The 17,506-nt window shown below is 39.2% G+C and overlaps 1 protein-coding gene across 1 annotated transcript in view; it reads left to right on the top strand.

Moving 5' to 3' along the window:
• The window catches only part of SPATA16 (spermatogenesis associated 16), a 232,619-nt gene that overhangs the window by 71,284 nt on the left and 143,829 nt on the right, over window positions 1-17,506 (top strand). The window lies entirely within an intron of this gene.

Here is a 17,506-nt window from a genome sequence, read left to right as displayed (position 1 = left end):
AACATTTGTCTTGTCCATTCTCTGATCTCACAGCCTATATTCTTTTGGATACAAACAGCAAAACTAATACCAACATGAAAGAAAAATGCCTGCCCTGTTAATAACCACTAGGAAATGTAACTATCAATCATATTATGACCTATTGTGTAAGCAGGAGATCTGCCAGCCTGGTAAAAGTCACTTACAACTCCACATCCACAAAAATGAGAAAGTTCTACCTAAGATTCTTCACAGCCCTGAGGAGACCTCAAGCTTGTAGGCTTAAGATTGACATCAAGAACCTGCAGACAACAAAATCACTTTGAAATTCACAAGATAACCTACTTGAAAGATATTTTTCTGAGTAAATAAACTACAGAACCTAAGGCATAATTTCTTTGACAATGAAAGAAAATTCAGTTCCCTATAGTTTCCAAACCCAGTATCAAGACATATGGCCTGTCCAAGAATTATATTCCACTTCCACTTAAAATAACCAATATCGAAAATGTAATATGTATTTTAGTATGTCAAAGTATTGGGATTTCTGGGCTACTTGGGTGACTTGTGAGCATTTTGGGGAAAATATTTGAAATTGGGACTAGCCCAGAAAAATCTATAGACATGTGTAAGCAATAATGAATTGAAGCGCACTAAAAAGTAATTATATATCACCTTCTCCATGGCGTTCACTACACATAAACAGGACCACTAACAGGCCTACACTTTAAGAAAAAAATATCTCCTGGATAGCAGAATGGTTTGATGAATTTTCTAAATACTTTCAATAATAAAAGCATTCCAATTGGTATGGTCAGGTCAAAATTATATTCAGTGTTATAAGAAATGAACATGGATCAAACATTCCACTAAAATCCAAATTGACCAATGTCACCCCAATAAAATTTAATTTAAAAAGAGAAACAATTGCCCTAGCTGGTTTGGCTCAGTGGATAGAGCATCGGCCTGCGGACTGAAGGGTCCCAGGTTTGATTCCGATCAGGGGCACATGGCCGGGTTGCAGGCTCAATCCCCAGTAGGGGGCATGCAGGAAGCAGCCGATCAGTGATTCTCTCTCATCATTGATGTTTCTATCTCTCTTTCCCTCACCCTTTCTCTCTGAAATCAATAAAAATAAAAAATAAATAAAAAAGAAACAATTAAAAGCTATTATTCATGAGGATACAAGGATTATCTTCAATAAGTTTATTATTTAGACTTAAAAACTTTTATTTTAAAACTAAGAGTGCTCTTTCAAGACCTTGAAAATTACTGAAGGGAGGATACATAATGCTGAAAGTAAAATCATCTTCCCTATTTGCTAGAATAAACTCTTGTAAATTTTTTTTCTACTTTACAATAATTTCTGCTTCTGTTTATAACTTGAACATTAAGTAAGAAATATAAATCAATAGGGTTAAACAGTCAATACATACAATTAATAATGCACCAAATGAAATAAATCATTTTGCCAGGCTTGTCATATTGCGGAACGGCGGAAGTGAGTGCATATAATTCTATTAAAATGTTTTCAAAGAGCTCAGATTTAAAAGCAGATATTGAAATACAATCAATGTATTTCTAATAATTAGTCAGGATACTCAGTCTATAAATAGCTTACAACCATTAGTTATACTCTGATGCAAAATTTTGCTTTTGTATTATTATCATATTGTGATGATTGATTCTAATCATGGATCAAAATATTCCTTTTTGCATTTATTTGCATTTGCTAAAGCATCCTTTCTTTAATTTTATGGAAATGTGAAGTCTACAGCATATCTTTCAGAGATTTGTTAACACAAAATTAGCTTAAAACTATCATGTAGTTTTGTTTCTGATAAGAATAAATGCATGTTGTTTTGTCGTGTAGAAGACTATGAGAACCATAACTTTACAGTTTTAAGTTCAACAAAGATACATTTTATTTTATTTTATTTTATTTTATTTTTTTTTGCTTCTTATAAATGGAATTTTATTAATTAAGGTATTATACGTGTACATATCTTTCCATTGCCACCCCCCACCCCACTCCCATATATGCCCTCACCCCCCAGAGTTTTGCATCCATTGTTTATGCTTATATGCATGCATACAAGTCCTTTGATTGATCTCTTATCTCCCCCACCTCTCCCTAACTTTCCCCCTGTAATTTGACAGTCTGTTTGATGCTTTACTGTCTCTGTATCTGTCTTTTTGTTCAAGTTTATAATGTTCTTTATTATCCATAAATGAGTGAGATCATGTGGTATTTTTCTTTCATTGACTGGCTTATTTCACTTAACATAATGTTCTCTAATTCCATCCATGTTGCTGCAAACGATGAGAATTCCTTCTTTTTTATGGCAGCATAGTATTCCATTGTGTAGATGTACCACGGTTTTCTGATCCAGTCATCTGCTGACGGGCACCTAGGCTGTTTCCAAATCTTAGCTATGGTGAATTGTGCTGCTATGAACATAGGGGTGCATATATCCTTTCTGATTGGTGTTTCTAGTTTCTTCGGATAAATTCCCAGGAGTGGGATTACTGGGTCAAATGGGAGTTCCATTTTCAGTTTTTTGAGGAAACTCCATACTGTTCTCCACAGTGGCTGCACCAGTCTGCATTCCCACCAGCAGTGCACGAGGGTTCCTTTTTCTCCGCATCCTCGCCAACACTTGTCGTTTGTTGATTTGTTGATGATAGCCATTCTGACAGGTGTGAGATGATACCGCATTGTTGTTTTGATTTGCATCTCTCGGATAATTAGTGATGTTGAGCATGTTTTCATGTGTCTCTTGGCCTTCCTTCTGTCTTCTTTTGAAAATATTCTATTTAGGTCTGTTGCCCATTTTTTTATTGGATCATTTATCTTCCTTTTATTAAGTTGTATAAGCTGCCTGTAGATGTTGGAGATTAAACCTTTATCAGTGATGCCATTTGCAAATATGTTCTCCCATGCAGTAGGCCTTCTTGTTGTTTTGTTGATGGTTTCTTTTGCTGTGAAAAAGCTTTTTATTTTGATGTAGTCCCATTTGTTAATTTTCTCTTTAGCTTCCATTGCCCTAGGGGCAGTGTCAGTGAAGAATTTCTTTTGGCATAAGTCTGAGATTTTGCTGCCTGTGGATTGCTCTAGTATTTTTATGGTTTCCCGTCTTATGTTTAAGTCCTGTATCCATTTTGAGTTTATTTTTGTGTATGGCGTAAGTTGGTGATCAAGCTTCATTTTTTTGCATGTATCTGTCCAATTTTCCCAACACCATTTATTGAAGAGACTGTCTTGACTCCATTGTATGTTCATGCCTCCTTTGTCAAATATTAATTGAGCATAGTGGTTTGGGTTGATATCTGGATTCTCTATTCTATTCCATTGATCTATATCTCTGTTCTTGTGCCAGTACCAGGCTGTTTTGAGAACAGTGGCTTTGTAATACAGCTTGAAATCTGGTATTGAGATCCCGCCTACTTTACTCTTCTTTCTCAGGATTGCTGTGGCTATTTGGGGTCTTTTTTTATTCCAGATGAATTTTTGGAGAGTTCTTTCAAGGTCTGTGAAATATGCCATTGGTATTTTAATGGGGAGTGCATTGAATCTATAGATTGCTTTGGGTAGTATGGACATTTTAATGATGTTGATTCTACCAATCCATGAACATGGTATGTTCTTCCATCTGTTTACGTCTTCCTCTATCTCTTTTTTCAGTGTCCTGTAGTTTTCTGCGTATAGGTCTTTTACCTCCTTAGTTAAGTTTATTCCTAGGTATCTTAATTTTTTTGGTGCAATGGTAAATGGGATTGCCTTTTTAGTCTCTCTGTCTGTAAGTTCACTATTGGTGTATAGAAAGGCCATAGATTTCTTGGCGTTAATTTTGTATCCTGCTACATTGCCGAATTCATTTATTAAGTCTATTAGTTTTTTGACGGAGTCTTTCGGATTTTTTATGTACAATATCATGTCGTCTGCAAATAAAGACAGCTTTACTTGTTCTTTTCCAATTTGGATGCCTTTTATTTCTTCTTCTTGTCTAATTGCAATGGCTAATACTTCCAATACTATGTCAAACAAGAGTGGTGAGAGTGGGCATCCCTGTCTTGTTCCTGTTCTTAGGGGAAATGTTTTTAGTTTTTGTCCATTGAGTATGATGTTTGCTGTGGGTTTATCATATATAGCTTTTATTATGTTGAGGTATGAGCCTTCTATTCCCACCTTGTTGAGAGTTTTTATCAAGAAAGGGTGTTGGATTTTGTCAAATGCTTTTTCTGCATCAATTGATATGACTATGTGATTTTTATCTCGCAATTTGTTTATGTGATGTATCACATTTATTGATTTGCGGATATTGTACCATCCTTGCATTCCTGGGATAAATCCTACTTGGTCATGGTGTATGATCTTTCTGATGTACTGCTGGAGCCGATTTGCTAGAATTTTGTTGAGGATTTTGGCATCTATGTTCATGAGGGATATTGGTCTGTAATTCTCTTTCATTGTGTTGTCTTTATCTGGTTTTGGTATTAGGGTGATGCTGGCTTCATAGAAGGAGCTTGGAAGTGTTCCTTCTTCTTGAATTTTTTGGAATAGTCTGAGGAGGATAGGTTTTAGTTCTTCCTTGAATGTTTGGTAAAACTCTCCTGTGAAGCCATCAGGCCCCAGGCTTTTGTTTGCTGGAAGCTTTTTGATGACTGCTTCAATTTCGTCCATAGTTATTGGCCTATTGAGCTCTTTAGATTCTTCTTGATTGATTTTTGGAAGGTTATATTTTTCTAGGAATATGTCCATTTCCTCCAGGTTGTCCAGTTTGTTGGAATAGAGTTGTTCGTAGTATTTTGTAACAATCCTTTGTATCATCGGGGTCTGTTGTTATTTCACCTCTTTCATTTCTGATTTTGTTTATTTGGGTCCTCTCTCTTTGCTTCTTGGTGAGCCTGGCTAGAGGTCCATCAATCTTGTTTATCCTTTCAAAGAACCAGCTCTTGGTTTTGTTGATCTTTTGTATTGTTTCTTTGGTCTCTATGTCATTTATCTCCGCTCTGATCTTTGTTATTTCCTTCCTTCTGGTTACACTGGGCTTTTCTTGCTGCTCTTTTTCTAGCTCTTTGAGTTGTTGGGTTAGGTAATTTATTACCATTGCTTCTTGTTTTTTGCAATAGGCTTGTAGAGCTATGAACTTCCCTCTCAAGACTGCTTTCGCTGTGTCCCATAGATTTTGGATTGTTGTGTTTTCATTGTCATTTGTTGCCATGATGTTTTTTATTTCTTCCTTGATCTCTCTGGTGACCCAGTCATGGTTTAAAAGCATGCTGTTTAGTCTCCATGTGTTTGATTTCTTTGGATTGTATTTATTGTAGTTGATTTCCAGTTTTATGCCACTGTGATCTGAGAAGATGCTTGATATAATTTCTATCTTCTTGAATTTGAAGAGACTTTTCCTGTGACCCAGCATATGGTCTATCTTTGAAAATGACCCATGTGCACTTGAGAAGAAAGTATATTCTGTGGCTTTGGGGTGAAATGTTCTGAAGATGTCAATTAATTCCATCTGGTCTAGTGATTCATTTAGGATTGCTGTTTCTTTGCTGATTTTTTGTTTAGAGGATTTGTCCAGTGGTGATAGTGGGGTATTAAAATCTCCTACTATGATTGTATTGCTATTAATCTCTCCCTTGAAATCCTCCAGGAGTTTTTTTATGTATTTGGGTGCTCCTTTATTGGGAGCGTATATGTTTACCAGAATTATTTCTTCTTGTTGGATTTCTCCCTTTAGTATTATGAAGTGGCCTTCTTTATCTCTTGTTATGGCATTTACTTTGAGGTCTATTTTGTCAGATATAAGTATTGCTACCCCAGCTTTTTTTTCATTTCCATTTGCCTGAAAGATATTTTTCCATCCCTTCACTTTCAATCTGTGTGAGTCTCTTGTTCTGAGGTGGGTCTCTTGTAGACAGCATATATATGGGTCGTGTTTTTTTATCCATTCAGCTACTCGATATCTTTTGATTGGAGCATTTAGTCCATTTACATTTAAAGTTATTACTGAAAGGTATTTGTAGTCATACCTATTTTTGTGTCTGTATTCCTTCTTACCTGTTTATTATATCTTTTTACAGTATTCCCTTTAGCAATTCTTGCATTGCTGGTTTGGTGGTGATAAACTCCTTAAGCCTTTTTTTGTCGGCAAAGCTCCTGATTTCCCCTTCAATTTTGATTGATAGTCTTGCTGGATATAGTATTCTTGGATTCAGTCCTTTGCTTTGCAACACTTTGTATACCTCCTTCCATTCACTTCTAGCTTGTTGTGTTTCTGTTGAGTAATCATTTGACAATCTGATGGGTGTTCCTTTGTAGGTAACTCTCTGTCTCTCTCTTGACGCCTTTAAGATTCTCTCTTTATCATTCATATTTGCCATTGAAATTATGACATGTCTTGGTGTGGGTCTTTTGGGGTTGATCCTGCTTGGGACTCTCTGTACTTGCGTAACTTTTATCTTTCCCATATCCGGGAAGTTTTCTGTCATTATTTCTTCAAATAGATTTTCTAATCCCTGCTGCTCTTCTTGTCCTTCTGGCAGCCCTATTACACGTATGTTACTTCGTTTCATGTTGTCCCGAAGCTCCCTTAGGCTTTCCTCCTGCTTTTTAATTCTTTTCTCCAATTGCTGTTCAGATTGAGCTTGTTTTTGTACCTGATCTTCTAACTCACTAATTCGGTCCTCTGCTTCTTGTAGTCTACTGTTGAAACTTTCCATGGTGTTTTTGATTGTAGCTATATCACTTTTCATTTCTTCCTGATTCTTGCATAAGTTGTTGATTTTCTCATCCATCCAATGTATAAATTCCACGACCATTACTCTAAACTCCTTTTCGGTCATGTTGCAAGCTTCAGTTTCACTGATTTCCTTTCTTGGCGACTCCACATTTTCTTTCCTCTGTGAGTTATTTCGTTTCCCCATTCTGGCTATCACCAGAAAGCTCAAGCTTCCGTTTGCGTGGACCTGGGCCCTGTGCTGTGGGGACTTCGCTCCACCCGAGTTTCACTGAAGTGCTCTGACACTAGGACGTGTGGCTGCCTTTGGTTGGTGGGAACCAGACTTGCCCAGGGTCAGTGTCCCCAGTGTTCTGTGTGGTCTCGTGTGCACACTTAAAATCAGGGGCCCTGTCTGCACCACACTGTTGGTATGTGCCGAAAATGAGATCCTTAGCATGTGCCAGGAGTCAGAGTTTCCCTGTTTCTGCACCAAGACTCGAGTGTCAGAGTCTCTGTTGCCTTGTGCGGTTTCTCGTTGAGAATCAGGGTCCTTGTGTGTGCATGCACCAACAATTGGGATCGCTGGCTCTTAGTGTGAATGCGCTGTGAGTCAGGGATCCCAGGCAGCTGTGTCCGGCGTGCCAAATTCCCTGAAGTGGAGCTGCATCCTGTGTGTGCTCTCTCTACTGAGCCAAACCAGGTAGGCGCACACTCTTAATTTCCTGAAGGTGAGCGGGCTCCGTGCACTCTCCCGGAGTCCCGGAAGGGGGGCGGAGTCTGTCCTGCGCGCCAAATTCCCCAAAGGGGAAGCCCCTCTGTGCAAGCACCAAGATTCCCCGAAGGGGGAGCAGCGACCCGCAAGCCAAATTCCCCCAAATTCTCCGAAGGGGAGCCCTCTGTGCACACTGACAGATTTCCCCAACAGGGAGCTGCTTCTGTCCCCCCACGCGCCAAATTCCCTGAGGGGGAGCGAGTCCCTGCGCAAAGTTCTGCGGCTTGGGCGAGGGGCGGGTCTTTCAGTTAAAATGGCGCTGTCTGCGCGCCTGCGGGGAGGGGGATAGGCTCTTTGACTCACGGAATTCTGCCAGGAAGTCTGGATTCTTGTTGTCTGTTGGTCTGAAGCTGTGATAGCAGTTCTCTGTCCCCAGTGGCTGCAGGGTCCTGGTTTGTTTCAGAAGCCAGGATCCGAGTCTCAGGCAACTCTGTTTCTCAAGATGGCGTGGTCTCCGCGTCCGCACCAGGAGCGGAGATGTGTCCGCTTTGTGCGCGGGGCTCTGCCGTCTAGGACTGCCCGGTTAGGCAGCCCCTTGGAAGACCTGCAGAATCTAACTGACCCTAGCTCACACACACACACACACACCACACGTCTACACTCTCCTCTATGGGTCAACAAAGATACATTTTAAAAATAATTAGTTTAGTGTTGACATTTAAAATATGATAATACATGATACAAAGTCTCTGGAAATAATTATTAGCAAAAATAGTTTTTTCTTTTTGTTAATTTTATATTTAAAGTGGCAAACCTGGGCATCTTTTTTTTTTTCCACTTTAATCAAAAGTGACACTTGGGGGGGTGGGGAGTGACACCTAGATTCACCAGTCAAATATATAAACTCTATACTGACTTCATTAACTCGTGTCATTTATCAGTAGATATTTTGAACATACCAGGCTGATTTCTAATTACTACTGTCTTATCAAGAGTAAAAATTCTGCTGTAACTCTTTTCCATCATATAATTATATCTTGATGTATATAATTGTAAAGATTCTAATCATGTATGTCACTTGTTTGAATATTTCTCACCTTTAGATTTTTGTTTGTTCTTTGTTGCAGAATTTTGATGCCACAATGTGGCAAGCAAGATGAAATACAAATATCAGTTATGTGAAAAAGATTCTATTTTCAAAAAGCTTTTTATAATGGCAGCATCTACATTCATTCATTCATTCATTCAGCAAATAGTTATTGACTTCCTACCAATCACCTTGCTAGGCAGTGAGGAGGATTTTAAACATGAAATATATGGTATTTATACATAGCAGAAAAATAGCAAAGTTAAAAAAATAAATATTAATACATCTATGAGAAAAGAGTGTGATAAATACTATGAAGGAAATAAGCACAATTTCATTTACAGAGGCAGCACAGTATATGGAATCAGCACAGAGTCTGGAATTTGACTGTTGAGATTCAAATTCTGACTCCTCTACTCAATATTAGTCTGAATTTAATTCTTTACAAAATTGGGTTATAATAATAGTATCTACTTCACAAATACTATCTCACAGGGTTTCAAAAAATTAAATCCAAACCCATGTATTTTTTTTATTCCAGCCCTAAATGAGTTACTGATATTGAACCTACCTTCCTGCTATAAAAAACTGGACAAAAGATATGAGAAAACTGTGTTCAGACATTGGACAATGGTCACAGCAGTCCTCTGATCTCTGAGAGAAGGGAAAGACACATCGTGAGCCCCACAGTTTTCTCAGCTTTTTACGTGGGTTATTTTCTCGCTTTAATTCAGGGATATGGAGATCAAATTAAACTACTGTCTTGCTGAGTTGAGGATATAGAGATTAGGATACTACACTGCCAAAAAAAGTTGTAATTTATAGGGCAATTGGCCAAAGAAGAGGTTGCTATGTAAGGAAGTTATGGTTAGAAGTCTACATGAGGATTTACTGCACATTCTTAACCAATGTGAGTAGTGAGACTCATGTAGCAGAGATTCCCTACTAAAGGTCTAAATGCTAAATGGAAATATTAGAGGAGCAGCAGTGCTAGATGATGTTGGAGTACCCATGCAGAGACCTCACTGAGTACCTCAGACATTCAGTTGAGACCCCAGAGAGACCCTCACTGAGTACCTCAGACATTCAGTTGAGACCCCATGCTTTTCGAGTAATGACCATGTCCTCAGAAAAGGACTACACCTTAGGATCAAGCTCAAAAGCCCAAACAGACCTACCCAAACGTAGTCATAATAAGTGAAGAGAGGATGAGACTCTTAACAGAAAAATTAAAACTGTAGAAAATAATCAAATAGAGATTTTGTATAGATTAATACGATATCCAAAATAAAAAATGTACTGATTGACCTTAACATCAGTTTGGAGCGTTAGCTGGGTGGCTCAGTTGGTTAGTGTATCGTCCTGATATGCCAAGGTTGTGAGTTCAATCCTTAGGCCACATACAAGAATCAACCAATGAATGCATAAATAAGTAGAACAACAAATCTATATTTCTCTCTCTCTCAAATCAATTTTAAAAAATCAGATTGGAGATTGCTAAAGATAAGTTTAGTGAACCTTAAGACAAATTAATAGAAACTACCCAATATGAAGAACAAAGAGTAAAAAGAGATTTTAAAAAATTAACCAATGCTTCAGTGACCTATTCTAAAGTACTGTAACAAGCAATCTAGTCTACATGTGATTTAAGTCTCAAAGGGAATTTTCCAAATTTGGTTAAAAAAAAAAAAAAAGGAAGACATTTAGCTCCAACTAGTATAAATACAAAGAAAACCACATCTAGGAACATCATAATGAAACTCTTTGAAAACCCAAGACGGAGAGAAAATATTGAAGGCAGTAGAAGATAAACAACACATTACATACAAAGGAACAATGATACAAATAACAGGTGACTTTTAATTGGAAATAATGGAGACCAAAATGCAACAGAACAACTTTAAAGTGGTGAAAGAAAAATAAGTGATGTCAAGCCAGAATTCTATATTCAGCAAAAATATTCTTCAAAAATGAGAGTAAGATAAATATATCTTTATATAAATAAAAGTTTTTAAATTAGCCTTAATCAGATCTACACTTGGAGGAAAGCTAAAGAAGATATTTCAAGCTGAAGTAAATTACAATACATTGAAATTTGGATCTACAAAAAGGAATGAGTAGCACTAGAAATGGTAAATAAGTAAATATAAAACACAATTTTTCTTTTCAAAGTGTATTTAAAGAAGAATGACTATTTAAAGGAAAATAATAGCATTTTATCATATTATCTAAAGTAAAAACAATAAATAATATGATTACATTATTTCAGTGGGAAATATTGGACCTCAATACCGCAAAGGCCCAAGGGAGGGAGCACAAATGAAATTCTATTACTAAGTTTCTTAAAGGAAGTAGTACAATATTAACTCTAAGTAGCCTGTGTTAAATTAAGGATGCATGTTATAATCCTTTGAATAACTAAAAAATATAAAAAGTAGAGCTAGAAAGCCAATAATTGGCTTAAGATTACATACTAAAGAATAAGTAACAAAATAAGTAGGAAAGGAGTAATCAAGTGGGACATTGGAATATCATAACAAGATAGTAGAGTTGAACCAAACCATATTCATAATTGCATTAATCATACATTAATTAAACATTGCATTTAAAAGACAGTGATTGCCAATCTAGATTACATAAAAAGATCTAACTATATGTTGTCTACAAAAAGCCATAGGTTTAAAGGGAAGAAAATTTATATACCATACAGTAACCATTAAAACCTGTGTTTATGTCAATTTTGCCTATGTTAAATATCAAAGTGGACCTCAGGAAAGGGGTACTATCAGAGATTAAAATAAGGCTCAATAAGTAATATATCTAGAAAATCCTTTCAAATACTTGGAAATTAAATGATAAACATCAAAATAATTATGAGCCAAATGTAAAAAACTAAAATAACCAAAGGCATGGGTTTGAATCTTTGCTTCATCGCTTACTAGCCTTGAATTTCACAAGTAACTTCCCTTTTCCTCAGTTTTCTCACCTTTAAATCTAAGTAAATTGCTTGAAGCCATTCCTGTATCTCAAAATATATCAGATTTGTATTTTATTTCAGTCCCAACACCAACAAATATAGATTATTTTCAATGGTAATAATACCAATAAATTATACATATGCATAGAGGAAACTATTTTTATTTTTTAAATATGTTTTTATTGATTTTTAGAGAGACAGGAAGGGAAAGGGAGAGAAAGGGAGAGAAACATCAATGAGAGAGAGAAACATTGATTGGCTGCCTCCCGCATGCACCCTAACAGGGGAGCAAGCCTGCTACTTGGGCATGTGCCTTGACCAGGAATCTAACTGGTGACCTTTGGTGCATGGATGATGATACACTGGCCAGGGCAGAGGAAACTATTATTTTTAAAATATCCTTTTTGAACCCCAACAGATACTCAATTAAGTAGACAATTTGAAAAATCCTGTGAAAATAGACCTTTTGGGACCTTATTTTCCACAACTTTGAGGATAATTAAAATGCTTAGAGGAGATATGAGCTTCAAGCGTTACAGATATTTGTGAGATTTGTTTTCTGGGGGTATTTTTTTTTAATTGATTTCAAAGAGAAAGAGGAAGGGAGAGAGATCCTAAAACTGGATTGGATTCCTTAAGTTGCCTGTCCAAGTAGCAAAATATGTAATTAAAAAGATCATACTCTTTATATTAAATACTAGAGGCCCGGTTCATGAAAATTCATGCACTGGAGGGGGGTCCCTCAGCCCGGCTCGTCCCCTCTCACAGTCCAGGAGCCCTCAGGGGCAGGAGGCAACCCGGCGATCAGGGGAAGGCAAAGCCCCATCACACTTCTGCTGCTGCCACTGCCGGCAGCACAAGCCTCGGCCAGCCCTGGTTACCAGAGCCTCAAGTGGCCCTGAGCGGCTGGGCAGCTGCCATCTGAGGCTTGCCAGCACGTCAGTAGGCCCTGGTGAGCTGGGGGGCTGAGGGGACTGGGGGACTCTGGAGACAGGCACGCGCCTGCCACCCCAGCGGGGCTGAGGGACTGGGCACCACCATCTTGTGGCTGTGGGTGCTGCCATCTTTGAGGGTGTGGCAGTCAATTAGTATATTCCCTCCTTATTGGCTGTGGGTGCTGCCATCTTTATGAGGGCATGATGGTCAATTAGCATATTCCCTCTTTATTAGATAGGATATTTACAAACTTTCCTGATTATATTTTAATATTTTCATTATACAGAGCTTGCAATAGATTGATTAAAATAATTCCCCCTACAGGATTTTTATATTGTCTCCATTATACAATGCCATTCATTCCATGGCTTTTTAGCCAAACATGTCATCTTCTACATTTATATTCAAATTGACTGCATTTTAATTTACAGTCATCTTGCTTGATGTTTTGTGTATCATTCTAGCTTCCACTCTTTCTCTTTTAACAATTTAGTTTAGTCTTATCTCTGAGGTCAGTATCCATTTAGCTTTTATCTTTCCTTCCCATTAACTCGTTAATATAAAAATGGTTTATCCTATATAATAAAGATATAATATGCAAATTGACCCTCATGCCCTTGCACAAGATGGCTTCCCCCATGTGGTCAAAGATGGCCGGCAGGAGAGGTCAGTTAGGGGTGGCCGCCCCCATGTGGTCAAAGATGGCCGGCAGGAGAGGTCAGTTAGGGGTGGCCACCCCCATGTGGTCAAAGATGGCTGGGCAAGGGAGGTCAGTTAGGGGTGACCAGGCTGGCAGGGCAGGGCAGTTGGGGGCAACCAGGCTGGCAGGGGAGGGCAGTTGTGGGGGGACCAGGCCTGCCGGGGAGGGCAGTTAGAGGTGACCAGGCTGGCAGGAGGAGGCAGTTGTGGGGGGACCAGGCCTGCAGGGGAGGACAGTTGGGGGTGACCAGGCTAACAGGGGAGGGCTGTTGGGGATTACCGGGCCAGCAGGGGAGGGCAGTTGGGGGCGACCGGGCAGGCAGGGGAGGGCAGTTGGGGGCAATCGGGCCAGCAGGGGAGCAGTTAGGCGTCAATCAGGCTGGCAGGAGAGTGGTTAGGGGGTGATCAGGCTGGCAGGTAGAAGCAGTTAGGGGCAATCAGGCAGGCAGGCAGGTGAGCGGTTGGGAGCCAGCATCCCGGATTGTGAGAGGGATGTTGGACATCCCCCAAGGGGTCCCAGATTGGAGAGGGTGCAGGCTGGGCTGAGGGACAACCCCCCCCCCAGTGCACAAATTTTGTGCACTGGCCCTCTAGTTAATAAGAAAGCACTATATATTTTTGTAATAAATCTTTATTGTTCATATTATTACAATTGTTCCTCTTTTTCCCCCCCATAGCTCCCCTCCACCTGGTTCCCACCCCACCCTCTTCCCTTATCCCCCCCCCCCCACTGTCCTCATCCATAGGTATACAATTTTTATCCAGTCTCTTCCCTTATCCCCCACACCCCTTTCCCCCGAGAATTGTCAGTCCACTCCCTTTCTATACCCCTGATTCATATTCACCAGTTTATTCTGTTCATCAGATTTTTTATTCACTTGACTTTTAGATTCACTTGTTGATAGATGTGTATTTGTTGTTCATAATTTTTATCTTTACCTTTTTCTTCTTCTTCCTCTTCTTAAAAAATATCTTTCAGCATTTCATATAATACTAATTTGGCGGTGATGAACTCCTTTAGTTTTTTCTTATCTGTGAAGCTCTTTATCTGACCTTCAATTCTGAATGATAGCTTTGCTGGGTAGAGTAATCTTGGTTGTAGGTTCTTACTATTCATCATTTTGAATATTTCTTGCCACTCCCTTCTGGCCTGTATAATTTCTGTTGAGAAATCAGCTGACAATCGTATGGGTGCTCCCTTGTAGGCAACTAATTGTTTTTCTCTTGCTGCTTTTAATATTCTCTCTTTGTCTTTTGCTCTTGGCATTTTAATTATGATGTGTCTTGGTGTGGTCCTCTTTGGATTCCTTTTGTTTGGGGTTCTCTATGCTTCCTGGACTTGTAAGTCTATTTCTTTCACCAGGTGGGGTAAGTTTTCTGTCATTATTTCTTCAAATAGGTTTTCAGTATCTTGCTCTCTCTCTTCTTCTGGCACCCCCATAATTCAGATGTTGGTACACTTGAAGTTGTCCCAGAGGCTCCTTACACTATCTTCATATTTTTCGATTTTTTTTTTTTTTTTTGCTTTTTGCTTTTCCGGTTGGGTGTTTTTGCTTCTTTGTATTTCAAATCTTTGACTTGATTCTTGCAATCCTCTAGTCTGCTGTTGGATCTCTGTATATTATTTCTTATTTCAGTCAGTGTATGCTTAATTTCTAGTTGGTCTTTTTTCATATCCTTGAGGGTCCCACTAAATTTATCGGCCTTTTCAAGAAAATTCTTGAAAAACCTTATCACCGTGGTTTTGAACTCTATATCCAATAGTTTGCTTTCCTCCATTTCTTTTATTTGTGACCTATTTCTTTGTCTCCGCATTTTGGCTGCTTCCCTGTATTGATAGAGTGGCTTTGTGTGCTAGGTGTCCTATAGAGCCCAGTGGCTCAGCCTCCCCAGTTACCTGAGGTGGACACTCTTGGTGTACCCCTTTGTGGGCTGTGTGCACAGTCTTGTTGTAGTTAAGTCTTGATTGTTGTTGGTATCACTGGGGGGAATTGACCTCCAGGCCAATTGACTGTGAGGATCAGCTGTGTCTACGATGGGAGAACTCCTGTGCTGGAGACACCTTTATGAGACAATACTTGCTTCAGTGGGGCTTTGGTGCTCACTGAGTCTGCCCCCTGTGTGTGTGTCCCTTGTGGATCTGAGGAGTTGTAATCTGGATGGTCCCACTCTGACCCCTGGGTACACTGGCTCTTGGATCTCCAAGGAGGTGCTAATTTAGCCTCTGCCTGAGACCACCCAGTAGGAGCTCCGGAGAGATCTGCAGATTCCTCTTCTTTGTTTGGGTTTTGGAGGTGCCCAGATGAGGCCCAGCTGTGAAGCAATGCAAGCTGCTGCGGAACCTTGGGCCTTCTTTTGGATGTTCTGGATCTCACTGACTCAGCTGGAGTTTGTTAGGTAAGTTTAAAATTCAAAGGATCAGGCCATTCATATGCAAAAGCCTCTGCACTCAGCTTGGATGGGGCTGAGTCTCAGGGTGGAGCAATCAGCAATGGCTTCCTGGAGCAGGATCTCAGGGCGGAGCAAACAGCAATGGTTTCCCGTCAGCCCTGCCCTAAGAGGCCCCTGGTTCTCAGTGTCCCACAGTAATCGCTGCAAGCACCTCTGAGAGAAAGCCGCCCTTAAGTTTCGCCCACTGCCAGACAGTTCAGGCGCCTTTGTACCTCTGCCTTCCGCAGCTCCTGTAAGTCTCAGTGTGCTTTTCTCTTTCCTTCTAGTTGTAGAATTTCCACTCAGCCAACCTTCCTGTGGTTCTGGATGATGTCTGTTTTGTCTTTTAGTTGTAGTTTTGAAATTGTTGTGCGAGGCAGCGTTTAGGTGTTTACCTATGTCGCCATCTTGGTTTCTGGTCTCAAGAAAACAGTATATTAGTGAAATGGAGTGGTATTCTTATGCAACAATGTCTTTAGAAGGTAAATCTATCAGTTTTTGTTGGTTTGCTCCCCTGCTTTTGATTTCCCTGTGTTTCTTGAAAAACAGTGCAGAGGGTGCTAACATGCTAAGTACGGCCTTTAGGAAATGTACATTTTGATCCAGTCCTCAAGATGGCAAGTTGGCTGCACAGACACTCCTCATGGGTGGATCTATTCCTATGTTATTATAAGATGATTCTATTAAACAAATGACTTAGCCTTTCTGCAGCCTCTTCCTCTGTAAATTCTCACTGGGGTATTAAAAGCATTCATGTACTTAAAATGTTCCAAAATATGTCAGTTGCTTGGCCTGGGATAAGTACAAATGAGAACAGAAGAGATATGCTTGTATCTACTTCCTGTAAGGTTCAAAATTTCCCAGAATTAATTCTGCAAATACAAATAAAGAAAGAGAGCTGTAAATTTCCTTGTAATGTGTTTATACAAGGTTCAGCAAGTAAAGGTCTGGGTTTAAATCTCTGCAACATCACTGACTAGCCTTGACTTTCACAAGTCACTTAACTTTGCCTAAGCTCTGCATTTCTGAACAAGGGAAAATGACAGTATCTTCCTTACCACTTGCAACGGGGTTCAAATGAGAGTATAGATGGGGAAATGTTTTGCAAATGGGAAATATTTGTGCAAATCTTAACTTTAAGGTCAATATTATGTGTATTTTCAAAGGCCTCAGGTGACCAACCTGAAATTCTATAAGACTATTGGCAACATAGTACTGGCCTCCACTAACATTTCTGCAAATCCTGGGGTTGTACTGTTACTGCTGTATTTACCTAAACTTTCCTTCATTTCCTCTTCTGTTGTTATGGAAAGAATTCTTCAAGTTTATCCTCTTTCAGGCCTGTGACTTTTCCTTATTTTTCACAGAAGTCTGAAGAGCAGCCATATGTTAAGTTGTAACACCTTTAGTTTGAAAATAAAAGCCTCCTTGATGGCACTGCCTATAACTTTGCTCACAGGTTCGTGTGACATGCATTCCTTATGAATCTTCCTCACTGGAGAAAATGCAGACCATGTGCCCTTTCCAGTTACCTGGGGCAAAATAATTTTGTAATTGGATATAAATGTTCTTATAATATTACCAAGCATTAAGCTTTTGCTAGCAAATATAACTTTCACACAGAAAACAGCTGATTTCACTGTAAGAGATTATCAGATAAAAGAAGTCTAATATATAGCATTCCTATATGTTTAACCTAATCTTTTTGCTTTCTTAAACTTTTAGTTTCTGTAAGCTTCCTTTGTAGAACCTGTTCAACACAGATAGGCTCTGAAGAAGTCTGTTTTGCTTTTTATGGAAAGAAAATAATGTGAGAATCATGTATATAGCCCAAAAAAAGGGAAGGGGTATTTTGGTTTTAGGAGAGAGATCAAAAGGATAGGGTGATATAATGCAAATTATTAAACAAGCATGTCCCATGTGCCTCTTCATCTTCATCTATACAGTTGGAGCCTTCA

This window comes from Eptesicus fuscus, chromosome 3 (assembly GCF_027574615.1).
Source record: "Eptesicus fuscus isolate TK198812 chromosome 3, DD_ASM_mEF_20220401, whole genome shotgun sequence".
In the NCBI taxonomy this organism is placed as follows: Eukaryota; Metazoa; Chordata; class Mammalia; order Chiroptera; family Vespertilionidae; genus Eptesicus; species Eptesicus fuscus.
This window is presented reverse-complemented; position numbering and strand designations above follow the sequence as displayed.